Below are 20624 nucleotides of genomic sequence, written 5' to 3'. Positions count from 1 at the left end.
CCCTCTGCCCTCGCCTCAGGTGTTTTATGACAGACTGTCAGCAAATCCTCTCACTTCTCTTAGGCAGCCCCTCCTGCCGTCCCGTGGGCAGATGCTCCAACAGCACAGCACAGAGAGCAGGCAGGTACGGCTCCGGTGGCTGGAAGTGCTCCCTCCCGCTCCACATCCGCACACTGATAGGATGCCACTGCGTCCGCGCCCGCCACAGTAGATGCCACTGCGTCCGCGCCCACCACAGTAGATGCCACTGCGTCCGCGCCCACCACAACAGATGCCACTGCGTCCGCGCCCACCACAGTAGATGCCACTGCGTCCGCGCCCACCACAGTAGATGCCACTGCGTCCGCGCCCACCACAACAGATGCCACTGCGTCCGCGCCCACCACAGTAGATGCCACTGCGTCCGCGCCCACCACAGTAGATGCCACTGCGTCCGCGCCCACCACAGGAGATGCCACTGCGTCCGCGCCCACCACAACAGATGCCACTGCGTCCGCGCCCACCACAGTAGATGCCACTGCATCCGCGCCCACCACAGTAGATGCCACTGCGTCCGCGCCCACCATAGTAGATGCCACTGCGTCCGCGCCCACCACAGTAGATGCCACTGCGTCTGCGCCCACCGTAATAAGCCAGTTCTGTGGAGGATGCTGGGAGGAACAAGAATGGGGCGTCACTCTGGCTCACTGGCCGCTGGAGACCAGATTTCAGGGGTGGGGTGAAGACTAGGAAGCTCCCGGCATGGAGTTGGGCTCACCGAGCCACCAGATGTTCAAGGAGATGAGGGAATGGAGACGAGGAAGCTACCTCATCTCTAATAGTGGGACCTGGAGTAGGGACCTGTGACCAGTGGGGCACACGGCATCAGCTGTGGAACAGGGCAGGCTCCAGGCCGGACCAGCAGAGAGGTGCTTCCGCAGGAAGGGACTCGGGCAGGGACCGGGGGTCCTGCAGGGGCTGTCCCTGCCTCACTGCGGGAGAGAACAGGCTTTCTGAGCTTCGAACGAGATGAAAAGGAGACGCAAGAGGGAGGCCCCAACAGACAAACTGGTGAAATGCCTTCCGCATGGTCATCAGACACGTAAGAAGAAGAAAGCGGGAAGGGGGAGCAGTCTCCTAGGTGGAGGGTGAGGGGCGCTGTGTCGAGGGAGAGGGGGAGGAGGAAGGGCCGCTGTGAAGGTCTGAGTCTGGATAGAGGGGCCCATGGATGAGGGCAAGTCCAGAGTCGAGATCAAATTCAAGTCACAGAAGTAGAACCCGGGTACCCAGGGGCTTGGGGCGGGGACAGGGAAACGGGGAATTATTGTTTAATCGCTGCGTGATTTAAGTTTGGGAAGCTGAAAAAAGTTCTGGAATTGCATGGTGGTGATGTTTGTACGTGCTTAGCATATTGTTTAACCATGGTTAAAATGGTCACTTTTATGTGATATATATTTTACCATAACTTATTTTATTTTATTTTTCATTTTTTTCGGTACGTGCCCCTGGTGGGAACCGAACCCGGGACTCTCTGGTCCGCAGGCCAATGCTCCAGCTGCTGAGCCAAACCGGCCAGGGCGTGTAATTTTTTTTTAAAAGGAAGCCCGAGATTGCTTCATGAGACTTTCTAAACAGAGTCAGAAAGTAGAAAGAAGCAATGTGCGTGCCACGGTCCACGTGGAGATGAGGGGGACACCAGGGGTGACTTGTGCTGAGGGAAGTCCACGAAGAACAGTGGCTCCCAAACACCCCTCCAAGTCTGCACCGTGCATCAGGCCTCCCTCAGCTTCTGGCCCCACGCAGCCACCTGGCACCAGGCCCAGCAGCCCCCACAGAGCCACACGGTGCCCAGGGTGGCCACCAGCAGGAACAGGAAGATGTCCAGCAGGTGCTGCTCGTGCGGCTGCTGGGCGGCGTGGGGTTTGAGGTGTGCCGCTCCCTCGGTCTGGAGGATGTGGTCGATCCAACCCACTCGCGGCTGAGCAGGGGTCCAGGGGGAGCCCCTGACGATGTGGCGGCCACCGCTGCTGATTTGTGTCTGTCGGCAGATGTGCATGCCGCGTGCACACGCACACATGCAATATGCAAATATTTTTGTGTATATATATCTGTGTATATACACATATGTACATATTTTGTTTATATATACATGTATATATGCATGCCATATATATATGCATGGATATATATGCACATTTTATTCATGTATATGTATATATACACTATATGCATGTATATTATATGCATGCTACTATAATCAGTTCAGAGGAATGTCAAAGGTCAAATGTTAAATATTCAGCCAATTCTGAGGCCAGAGCTCACTCTGACCATCACAGAATAAACTTCTGAAGGATTCTCAAATTGGACTTTTCTTGAAAGTTTCATGACCTAAATGAAATTTGAAACCATTAAAAAATAAACTTTAAATTAGCAAGTTCTTTGAGTTATAAATCCCAGAACAACAAAAAATTCTATAAATTTGAATTATGTTTAAATTCTTATTCTTCCTTGTGTTTGTTATTTAAATTTTTACAAACTCTAAATGAAAGACATCTAAATTTGGGGGCCTAGTAAATGAGAAAAATTGAGTTACAATTTAATTAAATGGGGAGGATTTGATCAGCAGGCTTAAGGGTGTTGGGAGCAGTCCCAAGTTGATATTCGGTCCCGGTAAGTTTGAGATGCCTAGTTGGCAATGAAGAAGGGAGGCGAGTTAGGACGGTGATAAGATATACTGCAATTAACAGAAAGAGCTGAGTTGCAGATATGAATTTGAAAATTAACATTAGTCTATAGAGGGTGTTTCGAACCATGAGACTGGGCAAGAACCCTAAGAGCCAGTGTGGATTAGAAATGAGATGAGATCTAAGGACCAGACCCCGATGTGGAGCCCGACAAAGTCTGGAGGTTGTGGAGTTCGATAGGAATCGACCAAGGAGACTGAGAAGGAGTAGCCAGTGAAGGGAGAAAGCCAAGAGAGATGGTGTCTGGGTCCACTGACGTCATTGTTCAAGGACAGGGCGGTGACCAGTGGGATGAATGATGCTGATGGGGTAAGATGAGAACTGAAAAGCGGTCATTGGCTTTGGCAGTGTAGACGCCACTGGCGACCCGGGTAAGAGCTGTTGGTGGTGTGAGGGAGCCCTACTGAAGCTGAGGAGACGGTGGTACAAGAGGAAGAGGTGACAAAGAGCGTGGAAGACTCCTTTAAAGAGTTTCACAGTGACTGCCCGGCCGGTGTGGCTCAGTGGCCGAGCATCGACCATGCACCAAGAGGTGGCCAGTTCGATTCCCGGTCAGGGCACACGCACAGGTTGTGGGCCAAATCCCCAGTGGAGGGCATGCAGGAGGTGCCAATTGATGTTCTCTCTCATCAATGTGTCTCTCTCTCTCTCTTCCTTCCTCTCACTTTGTAACATTAGTAAAAAAAAAAAAAAAAAAAAAAAAGAGTTTCACAGTGAAAGAGAGCAGATTTGGACTATAGCTGTAGGGCAATATAGGATCCACAAGGTCTGTTTTAACTCTAGGATCCTTCAATATTTAGTTTCTTGACTCTGATCATTGTACTGTGGTTATGTAGGAAAAGGCTTCATTCGTGGGAGACACATGCTGGAGTCTTCAAAGGTAAAGTACTACGACATCTGCAACGAATTCTCAAAGGATTCTGCCATTTATATGCATACATAATATTCTGCAAAAATAGAAAGAGAACATGATGCGAAAAAATAGTATTAAATGGGAAATATAGGTGAAGGCTATGCAGTGCTCATTGTATTAGTCTTGCAACTTTTTTGAGAGTTTGAAACTTTTCAAAATAAACAGTTGAGGAAAAACAGGAGACTTGTTACAGCAAGATTTTTTAATTGCTCAAAGAGTTTCAGAAGATAGGGCCCTGGCCAGTTTGGCTCAGTGGTTAGAGCGTCGGCCTGCGGTTCAGAGAGACCCGGTTTCGTTCCCACTAAGGGCATGTACCTCGGTTGTGGTTTATCCCCGGCCCTGGTTGGTCATCCGGGTGGCAGACACTCAAGGTGTCCCTTCCACCTCGATGTTTTTGTTTCTCTCTCTCTCTCTCTCTCTCTCTCTCTTTCCCTCCCTCTTTATCTGAACAAAAATATAGAAAAAAAATGTCCTCGGGTGAGGATAAAAAAAAAAGTTTCAGAAGAAAGGGAAAAACAAATAATGCAGGCGACATCCGACATCCGTAGGTGAGAGGGTGTGATCCTCTGCCCCAGGGCAGGGCCTGGCCTCCTAGGGAGGCAGCGACAAGAGCCGGCAGAGTAGAAGGGAGGCCGGGAGGCGGGAGGTAGATTTGCCACGTAGGCTGGTAAATTTGATGGAGAACACATGTAGAAGGTCTTTGCTGGTGACTTCTCTTTTCTTCAGTAAAATAAAACAAAGAACGAGTGAGAAACACATGTTGGAGGTTTGAGAAGATAAAAGTGAAACAGTAATAGGACAGTGGTAGGAAGGATGACTAGGGAAATACAGTAGGTTGGTCAGGCACTGTGGAGGTCCCATTCAGCCTACGGCATGAACCGAAGCTGCAACCATTCAGGGGGAGGTTTCTCCCTCAGGAGGAGGCGGCTCACCGCGGTGGAGAGGACCACAAGCCAGGGACAGTCAAGGTGTCTTGGGCCCCCCGAAGCAGAGGGAGGAGGCCCCTAGCTTCGGGACTGTCCAGATAGTAGTTCAGACCTGAGAGCCACCCTGATACAAGGGCCCAGCTACAAAGTCTTGGTTCTAAGTAGCCTATGTCATTTAGTTCATTCATTTGCGAACATGAACTGCCTGCCAGAAGGTGTGGGTGCTGAGAGGTTCCCTAGGAAATGTCGGGGCTGCCCCTCCCTAGGCATCCTGCTGAACTCATCCGGGAATCGCTTCGGGTTGGGACGGCCCCTCCAGAAACAGCAGTTCTTGGCCTTTCTGGATAGTAGACTCCCTCCAGAAAATGTATATATACAAACACATGTTGGGTTTCCACAATTTCACAATTCCAGGGATTCATGGGCCCCAGGTACCTAATCATGTTCTGATTTAGAGGACTAGCATTTAGTTAGTCTTCGCTCGACCATCGCTTACTTGCCGAGTGCCTACTGTGTGCAAGGCAGTAGGACAGGCCGCGACAGAGAGACGTGGCCCTCTCCGCTCACGGAGCTACGTTCTAGTTGGAGGAAAGGTCAATAAATATGTAAACTGATATATAGAACAATTACATAGTATGGAACATGTTATGCTGGAAATTCTACAGGATAACTGGGGTTGATCAGAGAAGTCCTCTCTGAAGAGGCAACACAGTAGGTGACGGAGAGAATGTTCAGGAGCAGCTAAGGACAAAGGCCTCTAGCCCTGGCCACTTTGGCTCAGCAGTTAGAGCATCGGCCAGTACAAAAATCTATGGTCACTTTGGAGGAATATTCAGCAATTTCTATGTCTGAGGACAAAGGTTTTACTTACTGCAGGTATTGGTTCAACATGTTTGGTCATTAAACCTCCACTATAAACAGTGTTAAGAAGCAGGGGCTGGGGACAGTCAAAGGCAAAGTCAGAGTTAACAACCCATAGCTCTGCTTTCTTCTGGAGACAAACTAGCACTGGCCTGGAGCCCTGTGGAAACGCTCTCTGACTGTGCTCTCAGACTGGGCAGGATGGACCACTTCCTTATGGTAGAATGAAGAACATCAGAGATGGTCACTCGGCCCCAGAAATCCATGCCATCTGTCAGGGAAGAGGAGAACTATGGAAGGTAAGATAGGCTCAGGCAAACGAAAATGCGTCACCCCCCGAGGATGGTCACAAACGGCCTCGCGAGTTTCTCCGCGTCAGGAAAGCACCGCGATCTACACCATCAACCACCACCACCTCGAAGCTCACCGTTTTTAAGGGGCCCATATATCTGTCCTTCTTAAGAAATAACTCCACTGAGTTGCGTGTAGCTTCACTATCTTCAGAAGGTTTGTAACTGAGTTTCGGAGGGGGGGGGGAGTGGAAGATATTCAATACTCATGGGAAGTGTTCATCTGAAAACACTGGAAAGAGTCTTAGCACAAGAAGAAAGAACAGCAACCTGCCCATTGTACTGTTCTCGCCCGAGAACGGTCTGCCCCAGACACTGGTATTTCTGTGAGCTCCAACTCCACCGTGCATGCTTCTGATGTCTTCCCTCTTCCTTGCTCCTGGTCCTACCCACCTTTGATGCTGTCCCTGCTCTGGGAGATGTTACCAGCGATGGCCCGAGCCCCTACTGGCTGAATGCTCAAGTTCATTTGTGATGCTCTGTACGACCTTCAACCAGCAGCGAACTTTGTTCTCAAAGGCACCGTGTGTAGGACGTGTTTTCCCGGGGATGTGAGCATCTCGACGACATGGGAGGAGCAGCATTTTCCTCTACACGCTGTGTGCCGTGACACTCAACAGCTCTCACTTTCCACCACGGGACCCCTTCACACTGCATCGGCAGAACACCCTGCAAATAGGTCCTTGGAGCCTGGGGCTCCCTCACAAGGGCTGTGAATAAGGACTTGGTACTTTTCTCCACCCGAAGGGCCTCTCCTGTGATACAGATTCTTAAAACCCTGCTGAGGATCAACGTCTGGTGTCAGCTTTCACTTGAGGTTTTATTGTGTTTTATTGGAAATTTCTTTTATTTTCTTTTAATAATGTTTAAACATGTGCTGCGATTTTACAGCTAAGGGATTCTACACTGATGATTTCAGGACCCAGAGCATCGGCTGAAAAGCGATGCTCCTGTTTCCCATGCTCAGGAATGAGGTTGTCAGTTACTGAACTGAGCGGTCAACTGTATGACCTCCTTTTGCTAAAGGGAAGGGCCAGCGCTGGAGAGAGCCCTGCGCGTGTGCTGTGGGGGGTGTGAGGACACGGGAGGCAGGGCCGTGGCTGGACGGGGCCGTCTCTACCCTGACGGTACCATTTCTGCGGAGCTTAACACGTCTGTGCCTGTTTCACCATAGATAATGTACAGAAGCCAAAGTAGCTCATTGGTTCTTGTGCACTGAAAGGCTGCCTGTTCGATCCCTGGTCAGGGCGCACACGGAAGGCAACTGGTCAATGTTGATCTTCTCTCTCTCTTGTGCTCTCTCTCTCTCTCTCTCTCTCTCTCTCTCTGCATGTCCTCGGGTAAGGCTAGAAATAATAATAATATAATAATAATAATTTACTTAAGACATTCGGAAGGTGAGACGCAGACATAAACCTTCTTTCAAAGCTCCTCAGGTGACTGCAGTATGTAGGCAGGTTGAGGACTCCTATTCCGGAGGGAGGGAGAAGGCAAATATGCATTTATCTTCACATGAGAGCACAGGGGAGACCACCACTCACATGATTTTAAACATTTACACTATATTTAAAACTGGTTCCGAAGAAAGAATGACAGGATGAACTAATGCTGGGACACAAGTTGTCAAAGCTTCTGTTTCAATACAGAAAAATCTTTCCTGGGAGGGTAATTCCTGATGCTTATCGGGGACCATCGAGAGGGGCCATCTTCCTGTCGTCTCAGCAGTGTGATGGGCAGGGCAGCCTTCTTCCAAAAGGACGTGAGGTTATGAGGGGAAAACAGATGTGACCAAATATGCAAGCAGTTTAGGCTGCAGCAAATTCGATGAGGGGTTACTGATCGGATCATTGGAAAAAATTAAAAAACAAAAGACAGCTAGCTGAAGCCAGAGAGAGGGGAGTCTAAGGAGGAGTCTTGAATGCAATGCTTGAACTGGGATAATTTTTCTAATTATATATGGGACAAACCAAGGGTTTCAATAACTGTCAAATGCTAGTCAAGAAAGATGTGACATATTTTGGTCTAGTGTTTTAATAAATCTTGACCTTCAGACAGTGGAGTAAAGGTCGCCTGTGGCTACTGTGCTGCTGTGGGCTCCACATGGTGACAGGAGAGCGTGGCCTCTGCCCTCATGGGGTTTACAGCTTAACAGGGAAAGCAGGTATTGAACAAATCCTTGCAAATAATAACTTAAATATTAAAAAGTGTCTTAAGTATTTCGAAAGAGAGAACGGGGCATTGTGAAAGTGTGCTACTATCTAATTAGTCTAGCAGTCCGTATGGTGTTTCTGTGTGCTACATCAATTTAATATAGATCAGCGGGATTTTTAAATCAAGCTTTTAAAAAACACATTTCAAGTACCACATGGGATAGTTTGAGAAATTGAGGGCACGCACTATAAAATTTTAGAAATTAGCACATGAAAATATAAACATTAACTTTAACATGAGGGGGAGAAAAGATTTGCAGGAACACAGCACTAGGGCCTGTGGGACATACTCTAAAAGTATATGTTCCCACCCTGGCCAGTTTGGCTCAGCGGTTAGAGCATCGGCCCATGCACCAAAAAGTCACGGGTTCAATTCCGGTCAAGGGCACACACCTCGGTTGTGGTTCGTCCCCGGCCCTGGTCAGTGTTGTGCAGGAGGCAACCAATCGCCGATTTCTCTCTCTCTCTCTCTCTCTCTCTCTCTTTCCTCCTCCTCCTCCTCCTCCTCCTCCTCCTCCTCCTCCTCCTCCTCCTCCTCTTCTTCCTTCTCCTCCCTCCCACTCTTTCTGAAGATAAAAGGAAAAATAGCCTTGGGTAAGGATTTTTTTTTTTTTAAAGTATATGTTCCCTGCACAATCTAGTCGGAGGAGAGAACAGAGTGAACAGAGGGAAGAGCTGGGGTGAGTTGGTTTGTTTTTTCAACCTCTTTCATTTTCTGCTCTGTCTCTAGTACTGACATTGCCTGGCACATATTAAGTCCTAAATAAATCTTTTAAATGAAAAAGACATAATACAAAATTAAGTGCTAAGACAGTAGTATAGAGACATTCAGAGGAAGAAATGAAATAAAATAGATTTTATGGAGGGGGCAGTTTAAAAAATGCCTTCACTGGGGAGTAGCATCTTTTAGCAGAAATGAGAGAGGAGCAAGGACATTCTAACGAACACAGACAGGCATGATTTTCCTTCCAATGATTTCATGCTTAGCTGGGTAGTTTCTTGTTATTTTGAGTTTCAGATGAGTGGCATTTCCGGGAGATTGCCTCATGACTTGCTCTCTGTAAGCTGAGTGAGCCCCAAAGTTCTGCATTGAATGAATGGCCAGGTTCAAGTTCTGCAAAAATCTATCTTTGTAAGTGACCCCATCTTCAAAAAATTCATGAGAAGATAAAGGAACAGAAGGAAGGAACATTGAGTTACTACGACTTTATCCAACGATGAAATGGTGAGTTGCCCATCACTGTCCCTGAGCTGGAAAGATTGAAGGCAAAGTAAAGAGTGAAGAGTCTTTTAAAATTTATATTTAGGGTAAGATTCTCTCCTGCACCCCATGAGTTTCTCAGGATAATTTCTACTCATTCAGGCTTGAAAGCAGAACATGCTGGGAACGTTAACCAGAGTGCCACATCCCCAAAACGGTTTAAAGTGATGGGTTCAGCAATGGTTGAGATATTTTCTATTCATATTTCTCAAATAATAATTCTTTAATTTTATTTAAAATAAAATAAAAAATGATCACCTTCCCAGCAAAGCTTCCTTTATAAAGAAATCTAAAGTTTTCTTGAATTCTTGTTTATAGTTTTCAGGAGGAGACCAACAGAGACAGTTTGGTATTTTTTCTCCTTTTTAAAACCTAAGAAAGAAAAATTAATTAAATGTCACACACTTATATGCATTGTAAAATAAATGTTGAAACCCAATTTTGGTCCTTTCACTTATTTCTCCAAAAAAAGTTCTCTCTACTTATTGAGACATAGTTCACATATCATAAATTCACCCTTTAAAAGTGTACAATTTAGAGGTTTCTAGTAAGTCTGCAGGGTTGTGTAACCATCAACATAACCAATTAGAACATTTATCGTCCTCTCATTATTCTCATACTTTTTTTTTAATTCTCACCAGAGAATATTTTTCCATTTATCTTCAGATAGAGTGGGAGGGAGAGAGAGGTAGAGAAGGGAGAGAGAGAGAAACATCAATGTGAGAGGGACACATCAATTGGTTGCCTCTTACACAACCCTGACCAGGGTTGGGAACTAATTGCAACCGAGGTACATGCCCTTGCCCAGAATTGAACCTGCAACTCATTGGTCTATGGGCCGACGATCTATCACTGAGCCAAACCAGCTAGGGCATTGTGCTTTTATTTAGTTCTTTAGACACAACTTTCTGTAGGTCCCTGAATAGATTTATAATCACTGATTTAAAGTCTTTGTCTAGTAAATCCATTGTCTGGGTGTCCTCATGGACAGCTTCTGTGTGTGTGTTGGGCACACTTTCAATCCTCTGGCAGACAGTTTATGATACTGCCATAGCCTTCATTTCCTGCTTGCTCAGAGGCTCACGGCCAATAGTGAGCAGTTAGGACCTTCTCAGATCTTTCTTGAGCATGTGCATAGCACTGTATATGCACATGGACATCTTGATTCCCAGGAATATGTCAGAGCTTTTCAAAGGCAAGAGGCACCTTGTCAGTTATGTCACAATATTGGGTTAAACAGTTATTCTGAGTTTCCATTATGATGACTGTGTAAAAATTATTCAATTTGGGGTCAAATAATATGTTGTGATTTGGTTTCTTTCCATTTGTGCATTCTTACCCCTAGAGTTAATAATTGCCTCCTTTTTCATTTGTTTACTTTTGTTTGTTTTATTTTGTTTCTGTGCCTATTGGTCAGTCTCCCTCCAATAGTCTCTCAATGTAATTTTCAATAGAGTCAACTTATTGAGTAATTTTTTTCCAGGAGATGTTCCTCCCGGATTCTTTCATTGATCCAATCTGGACTGACTATTCTCCACACCTACTGCACAGCTGGTAACTTACAGCAAATCCTAAAAACTTTGTTTTTGCCGATTCTATTTCCTGACCCTTGTCTTCGTCTTTCTTTCTTTATTTTTTTATCCTCACCCGAGGATATTTTTCCATCGAGGACATTTTTCCATTTTTTGTTCAGGTAGAGTGGGAGGGAGAGAGAGGAACAGAGAGAGAGAGAGAAACATCGATGTGAAAGGGACACATCGAGTGGCTGCCACCCGCACAACCGACCAGGGCTGGGGACAAACTGCAACCGAGGCACGCGCCCTTAGTGGGAACCGAACCCGGGTCTCTCAGGACCGCAGGCCGATGCTCTAACCGCTGAGCCAAACCGGCCAGGGCTGTCTTCGTCTTTCTTAATTAGCCCGTTGTTCTGATCAGACTAAACCCTGTAGTTACTTCTACTTTTTGAGAAATTTAAATTTCTATGAAAAAGAAAGCCTTTTAGACTATTTTATCTTGTTGGTTTTCTGTGTGCAATGCCAACACTAAAACGTTTGACGTCATTCTGAGTCTTAGTCATGATTGAAGTATATGAAAACTTTTCAGTTATTTTTATTAATCATTGGCATACTGAATTTTTACCATGATTTGCCTTGCCATAGGTCTTTTTTTTTTTTTTTTTTTTTAATTCTTTGTGTTAGGTGCTAGGGAGGACCGTTCAATATGGAGGCTGGTGTATTTTAGTTCTGCTTTTTTTTTTCCTTGTATTAGTCCTTTGATAAGTTTCTCTTGCAGTTTCACTGCTTCTTTTTTTCTGGAAATCTTATCAGTCAGAAAAACATCTTCATCCAATCTTCACAAACTATAGGCCAGATTTCAAGCAACATAAATAAAGCAGTATTTTATTTATGAAATATGTGTGAAGGGTTTGCCTGGACGGGCTGAAGATGCCAGTGGGGTGAGAGATGGGAACGCAGAAGGTGAGCAGAGCCAGACAGCATTTCAGACTTTCTTCTGCTAAGACACAGTTTAAGATGGGCCTTTCAATAAACACACACCAACACACATATCTTGGTTCATTATAATAATTCAAAGGATTAAAATGAAGTTTTGAAGAACATTTAGCATATACAAGACACTCATAGCTTATTGTCTATAGAAGAAGGGTACAAACACTGATGTCCAGCATGGTCACCATTAGTCACCTGTGGCTGTTGAGCACTTGAAATATGTCTAGTGTGGATTGTAAAATACACCTCAGATTTCAAAGACTTATTAGGAACAAATGAAAAAATATCTCATTAATAATTTTTATATTGTTTATGTGTTGAAATTATATTTTGGATATATTAGGTTAAATAAAATATATTAATAAAATTGGTCTGACCTGTTTCCTTTTATTTTTTAATGTGGCGTCTGGAATTTAACAGTTACACTATGGGACTTGTATTTGTGGCTCGTGAAGAAGATATGCTACCTGATGTGAGATGGAGTTCATCGTGTTGACGGAGGGTCACGTCCTGCCCATGATCTTGAAGCATCTGACCTACGGGTCCATCAGTAGACAATGGCTTCCTTCGAGGAACAAGGCTTCCGTTTGGTGAGGTGCGTGGAGAGAAGAGCCAGGGTGGGAGGGCAGGAAATCAGGGAGGCTTCAGAATGAGCCCTGGCTGGATGGTGAACGAAGGACAGCGCCATTCTTCTCTTCATTTCTTGTCTGGGCAACAGTGCCCTGGACCCTCAGCGTGTCACACAGATTCATTCCCGACGCTCTGAGCCCTCACCTCCAGCAAACCTCGTCTTACAGTTTCCCTGTCCTGTGACCCAGGGGCTCCCTGTGGACGGGGTAAGCTTAGAGCTTAAAGCATTCTCCTTTCTAGGACATAGACTACATGTTATTAAGGGCCATGTCCCTTCCTCGCGCCCCGCACAGGGCGGCATGTGCTTCTCATAGCAGACAGATCAGACATAGTGTTGAGAGCCTCCTCCCTGAAGTTTTTGCCACTGCAACAAAAGCAGAAAATGGCTAAAGGGCGGCTCCAGGAGGCAGCCCTGTGGCTAAGGGGGTCCTAGAAAGGTCCTTGGGTGTAAATACTCTGGGCAGGAGGTACTAATTTGGGGCCTGAGCTTGGCCCCACTTAGAAGTCAGACATCTGGGATACAGGTAGCTGCCCCAGACCCCTCGAGCAATCTGCCAGACCTGGTTTGCACGAAGGAGCACGGAAAGATCTACACAACTTGGGACTGCGGCCCAGGCCCGGGCCTGTGCCTCCAGCTTGCTCCCTGGTGCTTTCGGGGGGCAGCTCTCTGCAGCCACGGCCTGAAGCTCCCAGCGAGCAGGGGTCCTGTAGGGCCAGCAGCCCGGGAGCGAGCCCCTGACCGCTCGGAAACACTGTGCACACTCACGGTCACGCTCTGGGCGCCTTCCCGGAGCAGGAGCCGGCACAGCAGGAAGACCAGAAGCAGGGCCCACTGGCGGGTCACGCTGTGCCCTGCGCGCCCCGCACACCAGCTGGGACCTCGGGCTCCGTGCCCGCAGCCACCTGGGCAAACTCCTGGCTGAGGACCCGCGAGCGAGCGCGGTCCTGCTCCTGCGACCAGAGCAAGGTCCGGCCTGGCTTCGTTACCCCGGCCCTCCTCGGCCCCAGTGAGCCCTGCTCTGCGGGCTGACCCTTTGACCCTGCCTGGAAATGCCAGGCTGGAGCGCGTGGATGACACCCCCTCCCGAAGTGGGCCTGTGACACTGAGCCGCGCCGTCCCGAGTGCCAATTTAGGATCCCCAGTCCGCCTGGTCTTCCCGGGTCCCCTCTCCGGCCCTTCCTCCCGACTTCTGGGCGCTCCGTGGATCGCCCTTCTTACTCACTCTGTAGTGACACACACCCCGTCTCCACCCCCTCCTCTATTCGGTATGATCCCGTGGCACAGATCACTGTGGGGTGGTGAGAGTAAATTCTCATTTACCTACGAATGTAACACAGATTTACTGAGCACCTATTACGGGGCCAGGCAAGGGTGGTTCTGCAACAAACAAAAAGCATTCCTCCTGGAGCTTACGTTTGAGTAGAGGGATGAGCATTAGCATGTATTTGTATGTTAGGTAGTGTTAAATTCTAAGGACAAACGAGGTGGGAACAGCGAGGTGGGAACAGCACGTCTGAGGAGGTGCTGAAACCCAGGTAGGGACCGAAAAGAGGAGCCTGAGGCTGACCAAGCAGGTGCTTGACGCTGAATAAATGAGTATCTTCCGCGGGGCAGCGTCATCCCGGCCTTCGCAAATTCACTGCGTGATTACAGTCTCGTGATTACAGTCTCGGGCCACCCTGAGTATTGTGTTATAAGCCATCCTACCCCACCCCCACTTTTTTTTTATTTAACAAAAATGAGTATGAGGTTTAGGTTTACTGGGGGATAGAGGCCCGGGCTCCCAAACACCATACTAACTGATGCCATTTTATTATCAATTCTAAAAATTAGTGTATTTTTGGATCTCCCACATACATAATTATATCATAAGTAAAAACCTGTTTCTTCTTTTTTTTTTTTTATCTTTGGGCCTTTTCTCTTTGTCTTAAAATATGGAACATACAACGTTGAACAGAAGCGGTGATGGTGGGCATCCTTGCCTTGTTATGGGTCTCAGAGGTAAAGATTGTAGCATTAAGGACATTTGCAGTAGTTTGGGGTTCTTGTTTATACATATACATGACTACATATACATATATAGATACACATTCTTTTTTTGTTTTTGTTTTTTAATCCTCACCCGAGGACATTTTTCCATTTTTTGTACAGACAGAGTGGGAGGGAGAGAGAGGAAGAGAGAGAGAGAGAAACATCGATGTGAAAGGGACACATCGAGTGGCTGCCACCCGCACGACCAACCAGGGCCGGGGACAAACTGCAACCAAGGTACATGCCCTTAGCGGGAACCGAACCCGGGTCTCTCCGGACCGCAGGCGGGCGCTCTAACCGCTGAGCCAAACCGGCCAGGGCTAGATACACATTCTTTATCATAAAGATAAGATAAAGAATGTGTATCTGTTGTTTTTTTTTTTTTATTTGTTTATTTTTTGGTATGTACCCCTCGCGGCAACCGAACCCGGGACTTTCTGGTCCGCAGGCCGACGCTCCAACTGCTGAGCCAAACCGGCCAGGGCAAAAGATGTTTCTTCTTTTAAAATAAGACTTAAAAACTATAAATTTTATCAAAATGTTTTCTGCATCTCTGAGATGATCATGTGATTTGACTCTTTTCAACTATTAAATTTACAGAAATTGATTTTTCTTTTTAGAAACCTTTTATATTTTGAAATATAAACATTCAGAAAAGCACATAAAATATAAACATACAGTTAATAATTACAAAAAGAAACATGCTTGTAAACACCCAAGTGAAGAAACAACACATTCCCTTACTACCCCAAAGCCTCAGGGCCACACCGCTGATGTGAACAGTGCTGTAAATCTCTTCCCAGGACTTTTGTAGTTTAACCATTATATGTGCTTTTCTACACAAAATTTAGTCTGGGGCTGTTTTTGTTCTTTTGCTGTTTTGAATTGATCGGATATTTTAAAATCTTTCTATCTTTCCTCTATCTGAAGCTATAGCCCATTTCTATTCTTTAATGATTACCAAATGATAGCATGCCTCTTTAACAAAGTCTAGCTTAAGCAGTATTTTTACCCCTAGATATTACCAGGACCTCAAAACACTATGATGCAGTCGGGCCGGTATGGCTCACTGGTTGAGCGTCGACCCACGCACCAAGAGGTTGCTGGTTTGTTTCCCGGACAAGGCACATGCCCAGGTTGTGGGCCTGATCCTTAGTGAGGGGCATGCAAGAGGCGGCTGGCCGATATTTTCTCTTATTGATGTTTCTATGTCTCTCTCCCTTCTTCTCTCTCTAAAGATCAATAAAGAGGAAAAAAAATTTTAAAAGAGACTATCATGCAGTTTCCTCCACTCCCAACTTATATAGTAAGTTATGTAATTTAATATGTATTTTACCTTTATTCTGAAATAAAATGTACATATAACAAAGCACACACAGAAGTATGCACTACTCAGCAATTCATTACAAAGTGAACCCCTATAAACCACCACCCAAGAAAGAACACAGGTAGCAATTCAGAAGCCCAAGGTCACCTTGATTTCTTCCATGTTATCTTCTCAACGTTTTATAGTTTTGTGTTAAATTTTAGGTTTATGATCTATTTTGAGTTAATTTTTGTGAAAGGTAAAAGTCAGTGTCTAGATTCATTTTTTTGTATGTGATTGTCCAGTTCTTCCAGCATCATTTGTTGAAAAGATTCTTTCTCTACTGAATTGCCTTTATTCCTTTGTCAAAAATCAATGGACTAATTTATGTGGGTATATTTCTGGGCTTTCTATTTTGTTCTGTGGACCTATTTATCTATTTATTCACCAGTCCCACAATGTCTTGATTACTGTAACTTTGTACCAAGTCTTGAAGTTGGGTAGTGTCAATCCCCTTTGTTCTTCTCCTTCAATACTGTGTTGGGTCTTCTGGGTCTTTGGCCTCTCCATGTAAACTTTAGAATCAGTTTGTCAATATCCACTAAGTCACTTTTGGAATTATATTGAATCTATAGATCAAGTTGGGAAGAACTGACATCTGTTTCATGCAAAACAAAATAAAATTTAATGGCCTTAAATGCAAAAGTAGAATTTAAAATTAAAAACAAAGTGAAAGAAAATTAACATAACCCAAAATGTCAAGGCAGTTATGGAGATAACTTTGAGGGTTAATCTTTGAAACTACAAGTCAAAGAATTTTTTTTTGTTGTTGTTAAGATAGCTGGCAAGAAATAAGGACTTTCTGCTAAGTGTCCATACAAAATCAAAATTTCAAAACAAAATCCAACTAAAATAAAGTCTCACAAAAAGGGATATGAGAAATACAATGCTCAAATGTTTATGTATTATTTAAAAAGAGCTATTTTACTCATTTTAACCAGGTTAAATGCTCTCGGAAACTGAAGACATCGTTGTGAACAACAGTGTCTGATGTATGGGGCACCACGCGTGCAGTGTGGACGGGAATTTGGGATGTCAACATAGCAACACATAATCAGGTGTGCCTGGAACTTAGACCTGACTGGGGAATGTATGGAGTTTTCCTGACACCCTTTTGTCCGTTCCCATTGGCACCTCGGTTACAAAACACATCCATGTCCTCCTCTGGAGAGCTGGGGCTGGCACGCGGCCCCTTCCCTAGTGATCCCCATCAGATGGCTCTGCGGACACTTCCAGGACTACTGGGTAGAGCCCAGAGCTGAGTGAACAGGAAGGAGGTGGCAATAGGAGCCGTTTGGGAAAGCAAGTGTCAACCAAACCAGAAACTGCTTAAAATATTGAAGTGTTTGAGAAAATGCACACTCAGCTTTTAAGATCTGACAACCTGACAATATTGAGTGTTCCTATCTGTGAACATGGAATCTCCCTCCATTTATTTAGTTGATTTATTTAATCCATTTAATGGTTTTTCTCATATATGTGATACATATTTTTTTGTTAAATTTACACCTAAGTCTTTCATTTTGGAGGATGTTAATGTAAATGGTATGGTTTTTCATTTCAAATTCCACTTGTCTATTGCTGATATATGGGAAACTGATTGATGTTTGCATATTAACCTTGTGTCTTACAAACTTGCTCCAATCACTTCTTAGTTCCAGGAGTATTTTTTTTTTTTTTTGTCAATTCTTTTGGATTTCCTACACAGATGATCATGTCAACTACAGAGTTTTATTTCTTCCTTCTAAATCTGTATATCTTTTATTTCCCTTTCTTGTCTTACTGCATTAGCTAAACTAATGTAAACAGTGGTATATTTTATTTCAAATTTCAATTGTTCTTGTTGGCATACAGAAAAGCAACGCTGTTTTCTTGCTCAGCCTGACTAGGGTTTCATCAATTTTATTTATATTTTCAAATACCCAGCTTTTAGTTTTGTTGATTTTTACTGTTTTCTTGTTTCAATTTTGTGATTTCTGCTCTAATTGTTATAACAATTACTTATTTTAATTATAAACACAGGGTAAATATGAAATCTACAGTACATCTTAAAACATTTATTTTATAATATCTGTTAATAAGTATGTAACAAACAATGCTTCAGTCTACTTAAAAGAGTTTAATCTCAAAGATGGCATGATGTAAAATGCATAATGAGCAAAATTCTTAGTAACTTGTACAAATGTACTTTATTTCATGCAAAGCTACATAATTTTATATATTTTAACAGCTAATCAAATAAACATTTCAAAAAATTCATTACATCACAATAAGTTAAAATACTACAGAGCAATTGCAAGTCCATGAGTTTGTCAAAATCAAACTGAGAGAGCCTTATAGATAAGGCCAAAGATGCTAATTTACTTATCGGTAGCACTCTGCAGCTTTTTCCAAATACATTTGAATATGCAGTGATTATCTGCAGAGAAAATAGTTAAATCCACAACCAAATGATCAGACAAGAAAACATTTGTCATTACGTATCAGGTAGTAGTGGCTGATTAAAGATAAATTTGGCATCATGCACCAAAAGTGAACATAATGAACATTTTGAAAAATTATGACCAGATGCACATTTGAAACGACTTATCTTTTATTTCACCTAATCCACTGAATCAGATAATTAGCACATACTTTATTAATGCAACACAGAAATTAGGCTTTTGTTATACTTTGCCTGGGTATTTGCATATATTAAAAATAGTGAAGAGATGTGGGAATATTTCAAATTCACACTGGACTACTGAACTTTAGAATATTGCCCTCAGAAAATAGGTTCTAGGTAGAATTTACTTCAGAAAGATTTTTTTTAACTACTTAAAAGCAATACTACAATTAGTTACTTACAAAAACATTTTATAAAAATTAAATACCAGGAAGTAACAGCATCAATATCAGAACTCTTTTTCAATGCTATAATTTATAAATATATATTAGAATACATTAATTTAAAAGAAAGATCCACATGTTCTCTACCTTCTAAAATGAGAAAAATTCTTCAGCTTGGTTTCAAAATATGGACAAAAACAAATCCATTGGATTGCTTTTAAAAAATAAATACAGTCTCTCCCCTACAACCTGGTATACTAGGTAGGGAAGATGCTACCCAGCCTTCTTTGAGAAATACAGCTCAAAGTGACTAGGTTGATAAGATTTATGTCAATAATATCAAGTCAAAATGGTGCTGTATAGTCAGATTAATAAATTTCAACTTTACCCTTCATATGTCTGCCATAGTAAAGCACTTTCTCTTTCTCTCTCTCTTTTTTTTTTCCCTAAGCACAGTAAAGTATCTTTTTGCAAAAATAATTTGAGATCAAGATAACACAAAAGAAAAAATTTTCAGGGGAAAAAAAAGTTCATTGTCTCCAGGGAATGTATTAAAAACAAATGTCTTTTAGGATATCGATGAAAAGAGTAACGTGCCATTATTCTTGCTTTATTAACAAACAAAATTACAACAAAGCTTCTATCAACCTCAATGGACAAATCTTTTGAAAATGAGAATAAATTTTTAGGAAAATCAGGCTGAGCATAAAAAGAATTGGAGGTATAAATATATCTATCCTTGTGATCTTCAGACATGATCCATTCAAATCACAAGTATAAAACACATAATGGAACAGTGTGAATTATAATCACAGAGGATTTATCTTTCCTTTAAAATGGTAACAAACATACCATCAAGAACATTTCCTAAACCTATTAAAGGTATAAAAAAGTGATGTTCGCTATTGAACATAAATGAAATTCCTTCATTAATATACCAAAGTATACTTAAGAAAACACATATTCCCTTTCCCATCCAGATTTAACCTCATTTGGTTACACAAAAGGCATAAATTTAAGAACTAATAATCTAAATAAAGTCCAAAAACAAATCAATTGGCAGCATTTCTTTTTGAAGGTTTGGATTGTCAAATTCTCTGATCTATTTTTTAATAAATAAAGAACTGTTGACGGTTTTGATTTAGCTCCTGTGAAATGAGGGGCTCTTGTGTGATAAAATTATTCCAAAGCCCTGTATTCATTTGGTAAGAAAACAAATTCTAATAATTAGGCTTATAATTTATTTCTTATTTTAAAGATTTTTACAAAAATGCTGCTCTATTGATAATAAATTATTAATGGAATAACAAAAAATTAGCAATTTACAGGTGATTCACAAAATTAGATTATTAATTATTATTTTCTGCAATGACTATTTTGAATTATTGGCTTACTGTACATCCTTATCTAGCAATTTTTTAGAAAAATAATATAGAAAATTTAATCAGATATCTATTATTTAAGACATCAAAAGGTAATTGTCACAAGTAACTCTTCAAGAAATGTACTTTTCATGTAAAGTATATTAATTTTATAGTGTTTTACAGTAGATGTCATTACATTTTATTAAGCTTCTCAAAAAAAAAAACTCTTTTGTATTTACTACAGTTTTTTACACAGGTGGCTTAACAAATATTAATTTAGTTCCCTAGCAATAAACTCTTTATCTTCAGGGATTAAATTATTCCTTTCTGAACTCAAATTTACCTAGCTAAGTATCCTTCTTATGTGATTATATTTAAAATCTGCAAGAACAATTCTGCTTAAAATGTTGAGTACTCTGGATCACTTAGTCAAAATTATTTGGGAAATAACTAATAAGTCATAAAGGATCTACCATTCGTGAAATATAATACTTAGATTATTAGAATCATTTAATAATAGAATAATTTAATAATAAAGGAAAGTAGTACATTCCCTTACACTTTCCTATCAATTTATCTTGGGGAATTATGCTATAGAAGTAATTGGATAATTTATTCTCTTTTTCTGCTTCAGCTTCTACAATTGCAGCTG

At 42.8% G+C, this 20624-nt stretch overlaps 1 pseudogene; it reads right to left on the bottom strand.

Moving 5' to 3' along the window:
• Positions 1 to 59: 59 nt before the first annotated feature.
• Positions 60 to 14358, bottom strand: LOC118641561 (annotated as a pseudogene).
• Positions 14359 to 20624: the final 6266 nt, after the last annotated feature.

Source organism: Molossus molossus, unplaced genomic scaffold (genome assembly GCF_014108415.1).
Source record: "Molossus molossus isolate mMolMol1 unplaced genomic scaffold, mMolMol1.p scaffold_m16_p_3, whole genome shotgun sequence".
In the NCBI taxonomy this organism is placed as follows: domain Eukaryota; kingdom Metazoa; phylum Chordata; class Mammalia; order Chiroptera; family Molossidae; genus Molossus; species Molossus molossus.
Note: the sequence above shows the minus strand (reverse complement) of the source record. Positions and strands in the feature narration are given on the sequence as shown.